Source organism: Perognathus longimembris, chromosome 15 (genome assembly GCF_023159225.1).
Source record: "Perognathus longimembris pacificus isolate PPM17 chromosome 15, ASM2315922v1, whole genome shotgun sequence".
Lineage (NCBI taxonomy): Eukaryota > Metazoa > Chordata > Mammalia > Rodentia > Heteromyidae > Perognathus > Perognathus longimembris.
This window is the reverse complement of record NC_063175.1, coordinates 55,621,827-55,641,674: the sequence shown is the minus strand read 5'-3', so window position 1 is coordinate 55,641,674 and position 19,848 is coordinate 55,621,827.

Here is a 19,848-nt window from a genome sequence, read left to right as displayed (position 1 = left end):
TTTTGTGTTTCTGACATATCCAAGAAGTTACAGAGTGCAGTGCATGTCATGGATTTCCATTATTTAACAAGGACCAGAAAAATCATGCAAGAAACTTTACTCCTTGGGCCTCTTCTTCCTCAATCCCCAGCCTCTATCTCTTCACATTGGCTCTCTGCAGAGGTCTGAGCAGTAAGAGTCTTTGCTGTATATACTCCCTGGACTTTCTCTGCATTAAGTGCATTAGAGCCTGCTTCTGACCCTGACAAGTGTCTCTGTAGCTTACTTAATACATAGGCAATAGCTCTCAGAAGGAAGTAGGTTTGTTATGCACTTTGTAAGTCAGTTTTAATCTTTGCTTTTGTTGTTGGTTGTGGGGCTTGAACTCAGGGCCTGGGCACTGTCCCCAAGCCTAATTTTGAGCAAGGCTACCACTCTGCCACTTGAGCCACAGCACCACTTACGGCCCTTTCTGTGTAGTTTACTGGTGATCACAGTCTCACAGACGTTTCTGCCCCAGCTGGCTTGAAACCAAGATCCTCAGATCTCAGCCTCCTGAGTAGTTAGGATTATAGGTGTGAGCCACTGGCACCTGGCTTAGGGTTTTAAGTTTTAAAGGTTCTATCCACTGAGGCTCTTGAGTGCTATGAAGATAAAAGTAAAAATGGGGAAATTGTTAGAGGATCACAGCCAGGGTACCCTGCTGATCAACCACTGTTTAGATACCAGTGACCTTCAGTTTGTTTTCATATCTCTTGATTGTCCATTATTTCTGACTGCACATGATCTAAATCCAAGACACTTTATTCTCTGGTACATGATTAGTTTTAGACAGGTACTGAAGGAAGGAGATCTAAGAATAAAAATGAGCTTTTGTTGACCTGTTCAATCAGATAAATGACCTGACTTAAAAAAAAGTCTTCCCGCCTTCCTTTTCTTTCCCTTAGATACTCCTAAAAGTCCAATGTATCATCATGTATACTTTGGATTTCAAATACTCTCTAGAAAACTGTACATGTGTGTGTGTGTGTGTGTGTGTGTGTGTGTGTGTGTGTGTGTGTGTGGACTGCAAACAGAGGAGATAAAGGCTATAAGTTCTTTACCTACACTGAATCTAGTTTGAGACAAAGTCACATAAAGAGATACTGTGTATCATATTAGATCCAGGTTTGGAAACTACAAGCTAAATCAACTTATTTTTAAGTAGAAAACTTATATTATGGGCCTCACTTTTACTTATAAAATTAATGACATTTTTCCTTTGCTTTGGCACATTCTGTTATCTGTTGTACAAAATCCACTTTATTCTTTCCAGGGAATTTGTGAAGAACTGAACACTACTTTCAGTACTAACAAGATTATGTAACATTCCAGTGGTTACGTGTCATCAGTCCTCGGTTTTTCACCGCTGTTTTGTGGTAGGTTGACTCAGTTTGAAATTAAAGAAAGCATTCTATTACATTGTGTTATAATCTATTTTTAAATATACCTTAGGTGGAAGCCTAGAAATTCATGTTTTATTCATAATCCCCTGTAATAGAAAACTAGCCATATCATTTTACCTCTGAGATGCCAGCGGAATTGTTTTGCAATATGCAGTGTTTGAAACTGGGCTTGAAGAGGTACAGAAACCCTTGTAACAATATTCAACAAATGGTTCTGATTGGATACAATGCAGCAGCAAAGAATCTTACGTTTATAATCTGTCTGGTTCAAAGACAATCCAAATACCTTATAAACAAGCCCTTGAAATTCTTGCTGGAAATTCCTAAGTAAATCCTTTGTGTTTATCATCAAAACTGAGAGCTCTTTAGCCACACCATCCAACCTGTGGGAGAGAGGGAGAGGCTGCTCAGTGAGACAGAGATTTTGATCAGCTCTTACGGGCTCCTATCAAGCAGATCCTGGTTAAATGTAGAATTCAACTTGGAATTGTCCCTCAGCTCTCCATGCACTGAGTATAAGCCAGGTTCTTCTGGGAACTGGCCACAGTCCTCAACCCCCACCCCTGGGTGCAGCCCGGCAGTGCAGAGAGGAGCTTGTGCCTATTTACAGCTCAGAGCAGCCCCTATTTGCAGTAGAGCAGATGACAAACCGGTGCCTTCTGAGACCCAACACTGCCTCCAAGGGAACTGCCATGGAGAGGATTCCTCTACTGCTTCCAGAAACTTCCTTGCGTGTGGAAGTCTATATGTTCATAGTCCCCAACTCTACCATTCTTCCACAGGAAGCTGTATGATACACCAGAGTTATGAACCTAGAGGGAACATGCCAAGAAAGAAATTGGCCACGTCAAAGATCAAGTGCTTTTACTTAGCAGATCACATATATCTAAAAAGATATGAAATTGTAATTTATTCTGATGGCTTTCTTCCCTCAGGTGGAGAATATAAGGGCTCTCAGACACGATTCCCATGAATGAGAACCATTTCAATCATGCCATTGCCCAACTGTGACCAGTACTACAGAATGCAGAACACAGATAGTGGAAGACTTAGGATAACGCAGAATTTCCAAGATAAATTCTAACTTCAGTCAAGAATAGTATTTAATCTAGTGATGGGAAAAGGTGGGACTACACTAGGTGAGCTTCTCTGCTAGAAAGCAGAAGACTAGCCAGGATAAAAGTTGGGGTGACTCCCACTTGACCAATAGCTGGGCACACTGGCAGATGGTGGTCATCTCTGTGACACAAAAGCACAAATGAGAGGATCACAGTCCAGACCATCTAGGGAATAAAGGAAGATCTTATCATCAAAATCAGCCACATACCAAGGGGGTAGTGGAATGCCATGCCTCCTTACCAAGCACAAGGATACACATTTCCCTTCCAATCCTAGTAAAAGATGAGATGCATTTCTTATGAATTTCACTTTGTGTGCTCCGGATTTGTTCACTACCACATGTAATATATTGGCTTTATTATGAATATACATCAATGACAATTACAAAGATACACGAATTGGAAAGAAAAAACTGTTAACAATACTTCAAGATATGGGAGCATTTTATATTCCTTGTGCATATTTGCTGAAAAATACTGGAGTCCATCAAATACTTACACATGACAGGATACTGAATCAAGGTAGACGACTCTGGGGAAGGAAAAAGGCCTGTGGGAATTCAAGAAGGAAATGCAATATGAAATTCCTCTAAGTGGAAGAAGAGATTTTTTTTCTCTTACATATCTCAGAAGAGATCTGGTGGGGAAGGGAAGACGCTGACATTTACAATCCATGACACGCAGATGAAATTAAACAGGTGTAGTTCATAATAATAATACCTGCCACATTGCAAAGCCCATCCTGGTCAACTATTTCCACTTCTGATGGGAAAATAGAAGATGTCAATTTAAATATGGGAGGAGACACAAAGATGTCTATAGACATGTTAAAAGCCTCACCGGAACCCACCATCATAGAGGACTACAAAGCTGGTTTTCTGGTCCCTTAGCCAAAGCCTGGGGGATTCACTGCACCGCAATGGGAAGGCCTGCGTTCCTCCAACACCCAGAAAGCTCCTCCTCCTGCCTCTACACGGAGCACACATGAGGTGCATCATATTTGGCTCCATCCCAGGATACACGACACTGGCCACCAAGAATTGCCAGGAAGTCATCAGACGCGCATCGGGTTCTCTGTAACCGGGTATTACCGATGAACTCACAGTGGTTCCAGGGCAAAGGTTATGTGTCCGAAGCTGCCCCGGCTTCTCCAGGAGCCTCCTGGGCGCACAGGCCCCTGCGTCTGCACTAGGAATGTCCGCGCGAGTCCCCTGAGCTCCCTGGCAGACACGCCTGCACGTGGGACACTACAGCAAATCATCGGTTAGGAAGAAAGACCCAGGAGACTTGTTCTCCTCGTCTCCTTCCCTTGAGGTCAACAGCTGTGGGTCACGTATGAAAAGCACTTGACCTGGTGTCGTCTAAGGCTCTTAAGGGCTTTATAATGGCTCTGGCCTGGCAAGCTGCCAGAGTAACACTGCGAATTCCCCTGGATTCAAGAAATTCGTAAAGAAGAGCTACTTGTGAGGGACTGGGTTATACTGCTGAGGAGAACTTGCTGATGGGGCCCACCCTTACTGTCACCCCAGTGTCCTGAGTGACACAGCCGCTCACGTCCCTTGATTCCACCCTTGTCTTAGTGCCAGCCCTGGGGTTTGAACTCAAGGCCTCGGCACTGTCCCTCATTTTTGTGGTCAAGGCTAGCACTGTAGCGCAGCTCTGCTTCTGGATTTGGGGTGGATAATTGGGGATAAGAATCTCAATGACTTGCCTGCCCAGGCTGGCTTTGAACCGTGGTCCTCAGACCTGAGCTTTCTGGGTAGCTAGGATTACAGGCATGAGCCACCGGAGGCCAGCTTGTTGCCAGGTTCTTAAAGAGGCACTTGTTGCTTTCCAGTAGTGGAGAACATAGCCTGTGTGGGTTCCTCCCGCCCCATACCACGGCAGAGTCGTGAGAGAATATGTGGACATGGGTCCCCAAACTGCCATCTCTTTCTTCAGCATGGGGCCCGACATCCCTGGGTGCAAAGACCGAAACCAAGACATCAACACCACAACCCAAACTACGAACTTCCTAACACTAAAAGTGAGCCTCGGGGCCCGCGGGGAACACAGCGCTACCTTCCCAGCTGAGACCCTCCACCAGCATCCACGTGGGTGGGCCCAGACTTGTGCATGTTTAACTGCCCTCCAAAGAGTGTCTAGAACGGAGTCCATGCTCTCAGGAGATAGGAAGGCCCGGGTCGTAGGGTCTTAGTCCCAGCTCTTCCCAGGCTGTGAGCCCGGTGTATCCTCTCCACTTACATCCTCTCCATTTCTCCATCTGGATTCTGGAGTCCGAAGCCACGGAGACCGCAATCCGGTGACTTATTTAGTCATAGGACTGACGACTTAGGATGTAAGGGTTTGCATGGGAGTTCATCAACTACTTGGGATGATGATTTTAAGAGAAAATGTATCCCATTTTCAGAAAAAAAAAACAACACAGTATTTTCAGAGATATGACATTCACGAGTTGTCCTATTTCTCCTATAAAGAAAGCCCCTGCCAAATGTTTTATCACCTGAAGGCCCAAGATTCAGGAGCGTGTGCAGGCTTGGGAAGGCTCGCAGCTCACGTCCGGCGATACGCAGCTTGCCTTTCCTCTCTAGTCCGCCTCTCCTTTATTCTTCCTTATGGTCCTTCACAGGACCTGACCTTTCCCATGTGTACTGCTTTCCAAGGTGTGGGCTCCTAGAAGGCCACCTTTAAGAAGTAGCAGCTCAGCCACTAACCACTGAGCAAATGAATGAGGAGCCTCTCCATATTTTCATGACACCTTTCTTAGGATCTTCAGTAAATATTGTCCAATCTGTAATTTTGTAATTGGAAACAGGCCAGATATGGCTCAAATTCATTGCTAGAATAGCAGTGTCTTCACAAAAAACCCCACATGACAAGAAACCTCCTGTCATTCCTTTCGGATGCAAGAATGGTTTCTTACTGGAGTTTACCATAGCCAACTTATTTGTCTTCTGATTTGAAGCATTGCAACATTAGCCTTAGCCATGTCTCTTTCTCTATTTTAATGCTCATAGAAAAAAATTGGACATAGAAAAATAGGAGTACAGGGTTCTGTGTGAAATTACAAGGAAAAACATCTTGTTAACATTCTCAAATTGGAATAATAAACAGGAAAGGCAGCAAAGCACGGAGCTTTGTGAACAGAACAGGCCGGGAGAATCCAGAGAGAAAAAGACAGGCATTTGCTTTCACAATGTTCTGACAGATACAGAATACCCACAGCAAGGAAGTACAGATGTTAGGGCAGCACGGTCGGGCCGGGAGCCAGGGACTCCAAAGGAGGCTTGACTTCCCCACAACCACATTCCCAACCCATTCACCATGTTTTTTCAAAATATATTTTCAAAATTCTTAGATATTTTGAAAATGTCTCCCAAACCCATCCCAGAGAAGAAAGCAAAACCAAAAAAAAAATGTTATCAAGAATAAGATCTGTGTCTCTCTAGAAGGAGAAAAAAATTAAATCAATTCCAAAGGAAGTAATTAGAAAGTAAGAGGCAGGGTTTCATGTCCTACAAGAAACAGAAGGACATTGGCTTGGATTTCCTTCTAACCCAGTCTGTGCACAAGTCGGCCCTTGAACCACGTCCTTGAACCTCGCTTTGATTTTGTTTTCTTCTTCAGTGCCACCAGCATCTGTGGTGCAGATGAGAGGGGAGGGGCGAAGGTAGAGGTAGAGGAGGTCCCTCAGGGGTTGTTGTTCCCAGGGTCCTGTCTCACCGAAGACCTCATCACACTACCACTGACCCTCAGGTCAGGACTTCAGAGGTCCTCAGTGGATGCACTTGAGCCGGAATCGTCTATCCACTTGCTCTATGGGCATGATGGTGGGTGAAATACGGTGTTCCGGAAGTCTTAATTAAGGAATTCCCCAAACCACCTGCCAGGGCGCTGACGTGCCTGATTATTGGGTGGGCAGAAGGTAAGCTCGAATCCACTCCTCCGTCTCCCAACGGACATCCAGCCCTCCACAGCCCGTAAGCCCCTACCTTCCACAACCCAGAGCCACGCACCTTCATGCATGAGCCATATCTACCCAGGGAAACGGCCCTGCCTCCCTCTCTTCACAGATCCCTCAGTTACACGTAAGTACCATGTTCATTGGCAGGTACGGCAAGCTTGCCTAACAGTATTTACTGTCTGCTTCACTGGGCTTGAAAATCCTGTTGTCTGCAAAAGAAGAATCTAGATGTGATAGTGGGCCCTTTCATTCCTAAGGAAGTAGCGACCACAGCCCACTGGAGGCAGTGCTGAAAAACAGGCTCACTCGGGGAAGATGCCACAATCTCCAAAACCCAGGCAGGCCTTCTGGCATGTTCTGTGTCCAAGCCTTGACTGCAGAGCTTAATGGAGAAGAACGGAGAACAAATCAACAGCTAAGCAATCTGCCAGCCTTAATTCATTTCTGTTTAAAGGTTTACAATATTGATGCAAATATCCAAACAGTGTGAATTGAAGCTATCATTGTACGTAATATGCATAAGTCACAATTAGGTTAGCTCATACCATATGATTAATACTGAAGAAAGAATAATTTATATCTTTGTTAATAAAATAGTAGTTCAAGCATTGCAAACCCTGCAAGTTCCTAGAATATTAAGTATTACCAAATGGTGTGACGCTAATGGAGAAGATAGAATGTGTTTAACAATAACATTTTCTTAGGCTCTATATTTAATATTGATTTTGATTGCTGATTATTAATCTTTTCCAGTCCCATGTTAACATCTACTCTGAATAAGATCAGAACTAATAATGAAATGTATTACCTGGGGGGAACAAAACTCCAACTGGGATTCTGTATTATTAGTTTAAATAATATTAGATTAGGAAGTTGAGTTTATAGAGCCATATTGATTTGAGTATTAAGTATCAGTTTTAATACTGTAAACTGTTGACTTAAATCTAGGGGGAAATGACAGATTATGCAATAAATGTTGAATTAATCAAGCAGTAACTTAGTGAGAAAATGGTATGCCAGAAGTCTATAACTTAGCAAAATTAATTACAGATGGATATATTATGGAAATAAACCAACACAAATCATCAAATAACTAGAAGAAAATAATATATTATGGAAACAGTAGGGAGATAACAGATACTTACAAGCATGTAACAAATCAAGTATAATCTTTAAAAGACCAATGAATGAAAGCCATTATCTAATTTATCACAATTTTCTACATAGCAAAAAATCACAAGCATAAAAAGCACAGAAAAAAATGAGAAAAATCGCTTGTATTAAATAAATATGACAGGCTAAGCTTTTATATTCATTAAAATCTATAATGATAATTACGAAAGATCAATGAATCAATGGAAACACAAGCAAAAGAAATTTAAGAATTCTCTGAAAACAGAAGTGATTGCAATCAATATAAAATGTTATTAACATCATGAAGAGAGAGAAGACAAAAAAATATGCTATTTTTACACAGTGATTGGCAAAATCCCAATGTTTGATAACAATTGTCAGTGTGTGAGGAGAGAGCTTTTGTTCTCAAGGGTACTACATTAGTCATTAAGGGACCTTCCTCCCCCCCCTTACTCTAACACACATGCACACACGCGCACGCACACACACACACACACACACGCACGCGCAGCTTTGATGTTTGTTGCTTCCTCACACGACTCTCAGCTATTGCAGGAAGTGGAGCCGCACATCTACCCGTCATCTTCTGGGGATTCGTGTTCCATTCATCAACGTGCTTAACTGACCCCATCAAAAGAGACCCTCCTCTGGGCAGGTGAAGGTCGGTGTCCATTGCATGCCTGCGTTCTCCTGGAAGAGAAGAGAGAAGGTGGAATTGCAGATTCTATGCCTTCTCTCCTGGCATGCCAGGGAGTTCCCCATGCCGTCCCAGGTAAGAGGATGGTTGCAGGCCTCAGAGCATCCGCTCCTGATGACCAAGGGGAACTGACACTGGAACTAAGCTAGGTCCTCTCCGCTGTGTGGACGGACACACTGACAGGGAAACCCAGGCACAGGCTCAATGCTGAGGTCCACACTTGGACTGGAAGCTCATAACCACCAGATGCTTCATGATCACAGAAAGATACCATCAACGGACTCAGCATAAGCTAAACCAGTTGAAAAAGGAAAAAATAATCATATATACAATACCCAGGGTACCAAACTCAGTTACAGAGACATCAGGGCTAAAAGCATAGGAAAGAAAGACAAAAGAAAAAGGCACAATTTCACATGGTATACTGAAAATAACAATAACAATGATAAACCACTTATTTCCATAACTTGGAGTTCCTTTTGCTTAGCATTATCTTATGTGTTCATCTGTACACAGCTATTGAGCTACTGTGATTGTCTGCTAAGACTATCCTAGATATGTAGTAACTATTACCAATGAGGGAAACCAGAGTTTATGTTTCTTTGAGTCTGGCTCACTTCACTTAGTATAGTATTTTTTCCCCCAAGTCTTTCCATTTCCTTATCAATGGGGCAATGTTGTTCTTTCCGATGGAAGCATTCTATCAGAATTCCATTGTGTACGTGTACCACATTTTCTTCATCCATTCATCTACTGAGGGACATCTAGGTTGGTTCCTCCATGTTTTAACCATGGTAAATTGTGCTGCGATGAATACGTTTGTTGGAACTAGGGAAAGGAAGGGAAGGGGAACATCAAAATGGAGAGACAAAGGGTAAAAGGTGAACCAAATGCAACAGTAACCCTTACAAGACAATATGCTATAAACCAACTGTTTAACTAGGGAGGGAAGGGCTTGGGGAGGGGGGGAAGGTGGGAGAATAATGAAGGAGGAAGTAAAAAGTTTGGTAAGAAATGTACTCAGTGCCTTACATATGAAACTGTAACCCCACTGCACATCACTTTGACACTAAATAAATCCATACATTTTTTAAAGAAAAAAAAAATCAAAGCATCAAAGAGCAGAACTCCCACCAGAGGCCCATATAGACCTGTGTAGAGTTGGTGTGGAGAAGATAGTGGATGATTCCAACATAAAGTGACTAGTCAGATTTTAGAAACCTTTAGAAATCTTCCATGGAAGAGTTCCTGGAAAATAACTGACCAAAAGTGAAGAAAAACATCTATGCAGAGTACATGTTATATGTGCGCGTGGCTGTGGACCTGTATGTCTATACCTTGCTAGAGAGCCTGATCATGAGTTAGTGTATTATCAAAAACATTAATATTGGGCTAGGAATGTGGCTTAGCGATAGAGGGCTTGCCTAGCATGCATGAAGCCCTGGGTTCGATTCCTCAGCACCATAGAAGCACACAAAGCCAGAAGTGGTGTTGGGTGGCTCAAGTGGTAGAGTGCTAGCCTTGAGCAAAAGAAACTCAGGGACAGTGCTCAGTTCCTGATTTCAAGCCCCAGGAATGGCAAAAAAAATAAAACAAACACAAAAAACTGTAAAACAAAAATATTAATATTAAAACAAAGATGTAGTAAAACTATAAATAATGTTAAATGCTCCCAAATACTTTTGCTCTTATATAGTAGAAATACATTTCTTATAATTATGCGACCCAGAAAAAGAATGAAAGCAACTCACTGAAATGACAAACCATCAAGAAAATAATATAAAATTATAAACAGCAAGCTATAATCTAGCAAATGGAAAGATGAAGAGAGGGAAAATACTCTCATTGTGTTAAGGCACATACGTGAAAATGGAGCTTCATCACTTGAAGGCATAGGAGAGGTGGTCAGAGGAGAAGAATGATGGAAAGAGTGGCCTTGGTCAAGACAAATTGTATGCATAAACTGACACGTTGAATTGAAACCCCCTTGTACAACTACTTAAAGACAATTAAAAAAATAAAATCACAATCAAGAGAGCAATGAAACTTTAAAAGGCAAAATAAAATAAGCACCATTAGGAAAGAACTATAAAAATATACATTGGAATTGCCTATGTGTCTATTACGTATAAAATATATATCTCCTTGTATAATATTTTAAGTGAAATAAGAATCTAAAAAAGCTATTTTTCTTTTTTTGCAAAACAACTATTAAATAGGTAAAAGAAAAACCCATTGCGGGAGTTAGCAATCAAGAAAGAAGGAGAAAAAAGAATCATGATCATAAATGAAAACAACTTCCCAGAGACTGATAAAAAAATAATTTAAGATGATAAGGCACAGATTAGACAATATTTCTACAACATCATACCCACCGGTGTAACATTGATTCAACGATGCTGTCAAGTGTGTTATTTTAATGAAAGGATTGGATCTTCAAAATCACGATAGTTTGAAGGTGGAGATTTGGCAACTATGACTTACTGGTGGTCATTGAGAAAGGAGATATGATGAGGCGGAAAGATCGCCAAGAAGGCGCCATCTGAGTTAGCTCACCCCAGGACACAGGTCTGATTAGATGCATGCTGTGTGCTTGGTAATGCTTCCAAAGGAGAGGGCGAGGTAATGCTGGAAACATCTGCATGACTTCTGAGGTCTCAGGATATTTCCCAAAGTCTCATGCCTCAGGACCCATCAGAATGCTAATGTACTTATTGTACATATATCTGGACATCTGAGGATCTGCTATTGAATGCATTTCATTGATAAATTCTCTCCTTCCAGCAAAATCCATTCACTTGCTGTAAGATGTTAATGGTTTCCAAGGAGATTGTTTACTACTGTGTTTATTTCCTGAGGCCTTCTTCATCTTCATAATGGGAGAGAATGAATTGCAGACTCTGCTAAATTTTTTCATCTCAGAGAACCATAATAAAATATTTCATTGTTTCAGAAGCAAAACCCTTAAAATATTTTTTTCTCCTGATTCACATAGGACATTTTATTTTCATGTCTTTTTAGTTTAACCAAATCTAGACAAGCCCCTTTTATTCTTGTCACTTATGACCAAAGTCCGGATTTTTTTTCTCCAGAAACAATGGCATTTAATTTTCTCCTTACGTACATAAAACATATATACTACTGTTATTAAAATATATTAAAAGTGATAGTGTGACTGTATATTAATTTGCATCCCCAACGTACTTATTTATTACTAGTCATTATGACCAGAATGCATGGAAATTGCTAGCTTTGCCATGTCCTGAATTCATCCTGTCATGGATTCTTCAGTAATGCTCTAAAGAAGTTAAGACATGACTTTACATGCATCCGAACGCCATCTCAAAAGCCGGGGGCCTGAGCTCAACAGCTTTTCTTGGAGGAAGAACTTTTCCTGTTCCCCTAACTCTAAACAGGTCCAGAATTCACAAAGCAATGAAAGAAAGAATGGAATGAACCCACCTTGTGCCACTCAAGGTTTAATTGGCATCACAGAGCCCCTTTTAAGAGATAAGCAAACGACCTCTTATCTGCACGATTCTTTTGCTCTAAAGTCTAATCAAGATTTCTACAACCTTCAGTAGAACGCCATATTGATCTTTGTGAGCATGTTAAATGCTGCGGGGGGGGGGGGGGGTGGGCTCATGAATTGCTCCTCGCTTTTGCTTTAGCTTGTCTCAAACCATTTTCCTGATGATATTTAGATTTTCCTGCTCCTCTGGGCTTACAGTGCCTTCCTTTGCCAGTGTTCAGACTTCTCTGCGTGTTGCTAAACCGCGTGTACTCTCCCCGGCCCAGGGCTGTTAGGTTTTCTAAGGATGGAGACTCACTTTTAGACCATGGCCTAGCGAGATAATGTCCGTTGGCATTCGCTTAGTATTTCTCATCTTATTTCATATTAAGAAATCTTCCCCTGACGCTGTTCCGTATCTCACACGTGTATTTTGAGAGGAGCCTGGCAGTTTTTCTGGAAGCCGTAGGATACACGAGCTTATTCGTCAGCACGGGCCTTTGGTTTGAGGCTAGCTGCTGGACTCCTTATCCAGGAAGCGTCTCAGGGCTGTCCACAGCATCCCCCGCCACCTGCTTCTGCCCTGCCACCTGCTTCTGCCCCGCCGCAGCCTCCTCCATGTCTTCTTCACAGGTGTCGTCCTTCAGGGCCTCACCAGACCCTCCTGTGCTCACCGCAGCTTGCCCTTCAACCCCTCCAGTGTTTCCACCTCCCAGCCTTTTCTCTGTCGTAGAGCTCTAAGATTTCTATGCCTTAGCCTTGAAAGGTATAACTGTGCTAGCTGGAGGATGGCTGAAATCCGACCGGGCTAAGAAGAATAAACACTCGACACCATTGCCCCTGGATGTGCACCGATGTCTGCCACACTGGCTCAGTCTTTGGCCATTTTTGAAGAATATAGCAAGGTGCAGATCTGAGAGGTCACCGTGGAGAGTGGTGGCAACGGTGTCCACTGTGAGTTCTCGAAAGTGTGTGTGTGAAGACCCCGTGGCCTGTGCAGGGGAATGCCAGGTGCCTGGGGACAGGGAGCGGAGGGGAGGAAGGAGCGCCTCCGCGTGGAAGAGTCTGAACGCGGGCAGAATCGAGTCACACCAAGGAAATGCTGCTCTCCTCTTTGTGACTTTGGCTAATGGATTCCAGAGAGCCGTCTTCCTCCTTCTTAGGAAGACTTAAGGGAGATGACATGCATCGAGTAATCCACATGCTACAAAACCCGAGGTAAACACATAAGAAGATTCCGGTTGCCATCGCCATTGTCATCACAGGGCAGAAGAGACTGACATTGAGAACAAGGAGATGGCAACCCAGCCTAGGATAGAAAAGTACCGGCGTGTCATAGGCATCAGTGGAGTGCGGAAGCTGCGGGGGAGAAGCCGGTTCTCCTCCGCATCAACAGTAAGGCCGGAGCTAGCTCAGGTTGCAGCCTCGGCCCTGAGGCGGTCTGTTGCTTTGCACACATGGTTCTGAGGAGTCAGTAGGGAATGCTGGCAAATCCGAGGGCTCTGTGGTCTTGGGTTCATTCTCTGCATCTGTGTGCCAGGCTTACAAGTGTCATTGACGTAGCTGATCTTGGCCATGAGCAGCAAGTACCTGGAACAAACCAAATGGCTCATGCCAAGCACATAGTTGAGGATAACTGAAAAAGTAGGCATTATTACAAAGGAATTTATCAAAAGAATTGAAGGATGAAAAACAAGAGGAGAAAAAAAAAGGAAGAAATTGGATGTAATACCACAGAAGCTAATCTTGCTTATTTAAGGGATAGCAAAAAGCATTCCAATTTGTTATATGGATGGATTCTTCTTTTACAAGACATTATGTTCCCCATTTTTCCACATTTTTGAGGAATAAGAAATGTATGACTAGGTAACAAACAGTACAAGAAATGTATCCAATGCCTAACGTATGAAACTGTAACCTCTCTGTACATCAGTTTGATAATAAAAATTTGAAAAAAAAAAAAAAGAAATGTATGACTACTTCATAACAACGACTTCGGGTACTTAGCATGTGTAAAGTAATGTCCTCTTGTTAAGAGTATAATATTTAATTTTAAAATATCTATTAAATAATTTGCTACATGTAAGTCATCATGATTGTTTGGAAACTGCAGTAGTACAGTCAGCATTTAAAAATTCACACAGAAGCAGGCTAGACAGATAGGTACACATGTATTTGTTTACCTAATAAGCCATAACCACAACTGAGTTTATAAAACCATTACTATTACTGATTAACCAAATGTTCAAAGATTTCATTAAACCCAGCACCAGGAAACTAAATTGTGAGCACTCTCATAATATCCAAGATTCAGATACGCATTCTGCAGAATAATATATGTATGTCTTATTTCCGAAACAATCTTAGAACTTTACATGGCTGCATTATTGGCCATGCAATGACATAATATGTATCTATAAGTACAAGTAGTAGCTTATTAAACCAATGACAACCTGACATCCCCTAGTTCTTTAAAGTTCTTCTAATGAAATGCCACCAAATCTCCAGATAGCTGGCTCATGCAGATGCTGGCCCATTCTCAATTGGTTTCAGTTTTCCTGCCAGACTCACTATTAAGAAGATGACAGCTCATAGGAGCCATAGCACATTTCCTACAGTTTGCAATTGTTGTACAGGGTGTATGTTCTGATTTCAAAAATACTAAGAATCAAGTGTTATTTTATATACTACAAACAAGTGTTATGCATCACTATACTTACATAATGTGGCATACATCTGTAATTACACAATGTGTTATATATGTAATTACATAATATAATATATTGGTTGCATAACATAATGTATATCCTTCCTTAGAGTGCATTCATATTGCTGGCATTATTCAAATGTGAGCAGATGAGAACATTCAATTCCCTTACCCGTAGGCAGCATTCTCTCTGACTGAAAGCTGTGGCCAAAAGCAAACCATAGGAAGAACATGACAGAAAGATGATTTTAGAGTTGACACATACAGACTAATACAGAAAAAGATAGCATTAGAAAAATAGATCAATTGTGTTAAAATGCAACTTTTAGATCAGCTGTCAAAACCAGTAGTGCTACAGCATTAATGGAAGGTAAAAATTCTAAGTAGTGTGTCAAAGGTCCAAAGTGCAGAATTTAGGGTCAGCAAGCTCTAGCATTTCCTGCCCCTGAGTAGGTAGTATGATACGCTCACTTCATGGTCTCGAGACATTGCCAGTGACTGGGGTAGGGTGGTAGCCATGACACCGTGGTATCAACAGAGGTGACAATTAGGAACATAGGCATTTTCAGCATCTTGCTTGCAGTGGAATTTTTCAGCTCTTGTGTGCAGGGGAAGATACGGTATTCATGGAGAATATCCACATCCTGAACTATGGCCCTGGTAACTTCCTCCTCACCAGCGTAGAATACTGTTTTGCTTTGTCTTGTTTTCTATTTTGATGCCAGGCTGGGGACAAATTCATCTCCTTTCCTTGGCCCTCAGACCTCATTATCCTGACCTCAGGTGGAGCTCCGCAGCGCGCCTCAGCTTTGTTGAGTGGCTTGAAGACAGTTGGGGCCGGGAAAGGCTGGTGATCGCCGGAGCAGCCGCCACTGAGGAACTTTGTGCTGTGAACCCAGCTTTATTACAGGACCAGGGGAAGACAGCCGTGTGCACTTTAATTGTGCCATCATCCTGGAATCCATATAATAGGGAGAGAATGGCAGGTGGACACACAGAACAGACTACGTTCACACACACACACACACTCACACACACTAATGGTGGGTCCTGGGTCAAGGAAAAGAAGTTGAGAAAATGGCCTGAGTTTCTTTATTCTGGAGCATCTTTGAAAGTATAAAGAAAATGGAGGTTAAGTCTCCTTTTCAAATAATGTCCTCTCAGAGAGATCTGGAAAAATCAGATAAATGACATCGGAGTGTCAGACAATGCAGAGAATGGTAACTGGATCCTCTGGGATGCAGAGACAGCAGCTGTCTGAATGAAATGTATTATACCTTATTGGAAGAGAACCAAAACAAGATCTTTACAAAGAACATAACTTGCCCTTTAAAATGCTGCTATATTCAGAGTGAAAACGTCACACAAACGTATCTCTTAAATGCGTCTGTTTATCCAACTGACCTTCCTACTTATTTCAGTTTGAATTTTTGACACCTTGAGACGATATTCATTCTACTCTAAGAAATTAAAATTTAAATACATTGAAGCATGAAAGATAAATGCAGAGCCTATCAATGAGAGTGAGCTTGATCACACCTGCCGGGGAAGTCTGGAAAAACTTTGCATTCACAAACATACGATGTGTTGCTGTCTCCACACTTATAATTTACCTTTCTATCCTAAAAAGTTCAGGAGCCATTTTGATGAGATAATCAATAACCAGCATGGAATGCAAAAGAGAAATCTCTCAATTCCACTTCGGGCTGGGGTTGTAGAGCAAGATTAAGTGATAAAAACACAATTTATCTTTCATGTTATGAGTCCAATTTATTGAATGATGGTCTTTACAAAACATTTTGAAAGTGTAAATAGTTGATAGCATAATTTTTCAAATGCCAGAGGATTATTTTTTTAATTACACACACACTTTGAAATGTGCGAAAAGAATGTACACAATGTTAGTCGGCTGATATTGGACTTGAACTCGGGCTGTGACCATCACATGTTTACAATGGGAAGTATTAGAAATCCCTAACTTTTTGAAATTGAGTTGCTGTTTTAGAGATTAAGGGAGAGAATTTCCTCCCTGAATGTCATGCAGTTTTGAAATATCATTTCTTGGATTTTACATCTTTATACAACTTAAAGAAAAGCATTAACAGGGACATGCAGACACAAAACAAAGAAGATGGTAATGCTATGCTTATTAATGAAAGTGAAATCAAAGTTTGTGGCAATACTTTGAGGAGCCCTCTTTCTTCAAATCCTTTTTAGAAAACTTTTAGTAAACTTTCTATACACTGTTGTCACTTAGATGATTGTAGTGAGCTATATGAATACATGCCCACTTTAAAACTTGGCTGTGGGCATTGCTATTTTTTTTTATGGGTTATCCACTGAACAAACTGAACTGTAACTGGACTGTTCAGGGCTACATTGTGCTCCTAAGTATTAAACTCTGAACTGGAAAATGCTGTGCAGTTCAGTGTAGGATAAAATGACACTAAAAGAGATATCTGACCTTTTTTCAACATTGACAGTTTACTTATTCTGTTTTCTTCTAATCAGGGCTCAAAAAAAAACATCAGTGATTACTAGATTCTTTCTATGACAATCTTCCTCTTACTAAATAGTATGTAGAATTTATAGTTTCCCAAACTCATGCATGATTACAATTAAATTTCTATTCTACCTTAAGACAAATGTCAATTCTCCATTGTCTTGAGTATTTTTGTTGAGTTTCAGCATGATATTTCCTACATGCACATAATGTAATTTCTTGGTCTTACTCCCAGGTTACCTGCTTTTGTATCTATCCCCTGTCCCACTGATCAGAATACTTTATTTCTTTTCTTGGACATCATAAAAACTATCTTTGTGCCTGATTTTTTAATGTTATTGAGTTAAGTGATGTGCTAACTGGTTGTTGTAATCTACACTCTGTATTTTAAATATTTAATCCATTCACACAAATGTAGACATAAGTCTGAAAGTCTGTCAACAGACAGAATAATAGTGTTTCCCATGGGGGAGAATGAAGGAAGAGATGACATTGCCAAAAAGCATTGCACTCCTAACCTGACTTATAGGATTGTAGCCCTTTGTACAACAACTTAATGATAACAGTAGATACAAAAGAGAAAGTGTTTACAACAAAATAAGTGAATAAGCTATATGATATACCTTAAGGTAGGGGATGCATGTGAAACTGTGAAGGAAAGAACTTCAGTAATTCCTGATTTCAGTCACAGTTTGGGCTGCAGGCCGAAGCAATGCCTTCCGTACTTCTGGTATGCTGGAATAAACCTTAGGAAAGCACGGAACTTGACTGTCAATGTTTATACCGTAGCATTATTTACAAAAGCTCTGGGATTTCTAAAATAGATATTATGTTTGAAGAACGATACACGTTGCCACATATTCGGATAACATTTACTATTGTTTTATGCCTACGTTGTTTCCATAGTTACAGCCTGAAGCATGCCTCCCTCTCTTATTTTCAATACACTAGAGGATAAATTCATAGTATTCTGACAGCATAATTCTTGCTGAATAGACTCCCATATGACGACAATTGTATTTCGCAACCAAACTACCTAAATGCAAACATGTGAGCATGTTTGTTTTTTTTTGGATCAAATGTGAATGGCAATGCTTTGATTTAGGTGTTCATGTCAGAATGAATGAAAGGAGAAATTGGACCGTTCTTAGCTTCCTGCATTTTGTCTTACTGTCAGTATTAATTTTACTTTTGTTTATGTCATAAGGCATCCATTTCTTTATCTAAACCAATGCTTGAAAACTAAGCTACATAGACCATCTCCTGTATCCATGGAGTCATTTGTGTTTGAGACTGGAGGTTCACAAAAGCTGTTCAGATGTTGGCTCTGTTCTTCTCCTCTCTCTTACTACTCAAATCCCTGGATCTCCTTTGCTACGGGGTTCTAGCTAATTCCATTCTTGCTGTGATAGAGTGTCTGCCTTTGTTTTCCATGTCCTTGGTGCTGGGGGTTAGTTGGCTTTCTCTCCCACCAGGAGAAGAAAATGAAAACTGAAAGCTGAGGAGCTACTTAGTCTGCGAAGAGTCCTCACGGTTTTCAGAACCCTAGCACACTGTTGATTGTGTTAACCAAGGAATTCTGTAGCCCAGAGGCAAGTGTATCAATAACAAATGAAGGCAAGGCTGTATTTTTATCCAAAAGACAGTGGCGAGGAACTTTGAACCCTTGGCTCCTAAAATACAAGAACGACTTTAGAATCCAATGGAAGCGTTTTCAGCATTGTTGTCTTGTTGAATAATGGAACTGGCCCACTATTCACTGCTTTCCATCTATGCCTGCCAGAAACCAGCTCATAATTTCAAAGGCTAATGACTTAAACACACTGTCATCTGTTGCTTTGAAACTTCTTGTAATCAGACTCAACACGATGGTTATTTAGTGTGTGTGTGGGGGGGGGGTATGGTCTCTACATGCTGCTTTCCTTCTCATGGGGTGAAAAGATCTCTTATTTAATTTAAAACCAAATTCTGTCGTCAATATCCCTTGGAATATCTACTTCATTACAATGCTCAGGTCATAAAATCTTCCAAATAAATACTTGGTTCAGTTTTTCAATTAACTTCACTTAATTAGGATAATGTAATATGGAGTAGATCTGCTTGTGCAGCTTATTCCTCATCGAGGAGATTGTGGCGTGGTCAAACCAAAGAGAACACCAGGAAAAGTAGTGGGGAGCAAGGGAATCAAAGGAAGCCCTCCTCCCTGCGGCCCGCACAAGGGGAAAGGCTCCCCACCCCCGCTCAGTCTACAGGTGGGAAAATCTCCTCAGAATCCTGCATGCTGCAGCTGCCGACTCAGGACGCCAGGGCCAGGCCTCAGACTGCAGAGCAGCGCTGAGATCTCCATGCATGCCAGGCCATTACCAGCCTGTTCCTGACTTGAAAAGAGAAGAAAGCAATATGAAGCTCAAACACCTGGCATATTTTGTTCCTGTCTTCAGAAGGACAGAAACAAGATCTTGCCATGTTCAGTAGACACGGTGACAAGCCTTTGCCTCGATGTTCCAAAGAAAGGAAGAAAGGTACATCAGCGGGAACATGAAGTGACCAAAGGCTGCTGCTATTGTTCTTCTTCGTGGGGTCCAAAAGCATCACTTCTGTGGGAGTAAGCAATGGATATAAAATAACAGCACTTGTGGGACTCAGTGCTCCTGGCTGTGCAAATCACCATGAAGAAAAATAACAACCCATGGAAATGGCAGGTCCAAGACATTACACACCACTACCGAGAGATCAAAATTCACATATGTGCATTAGAACACACTGAATGCTCATAAAAATGTCTTGAGT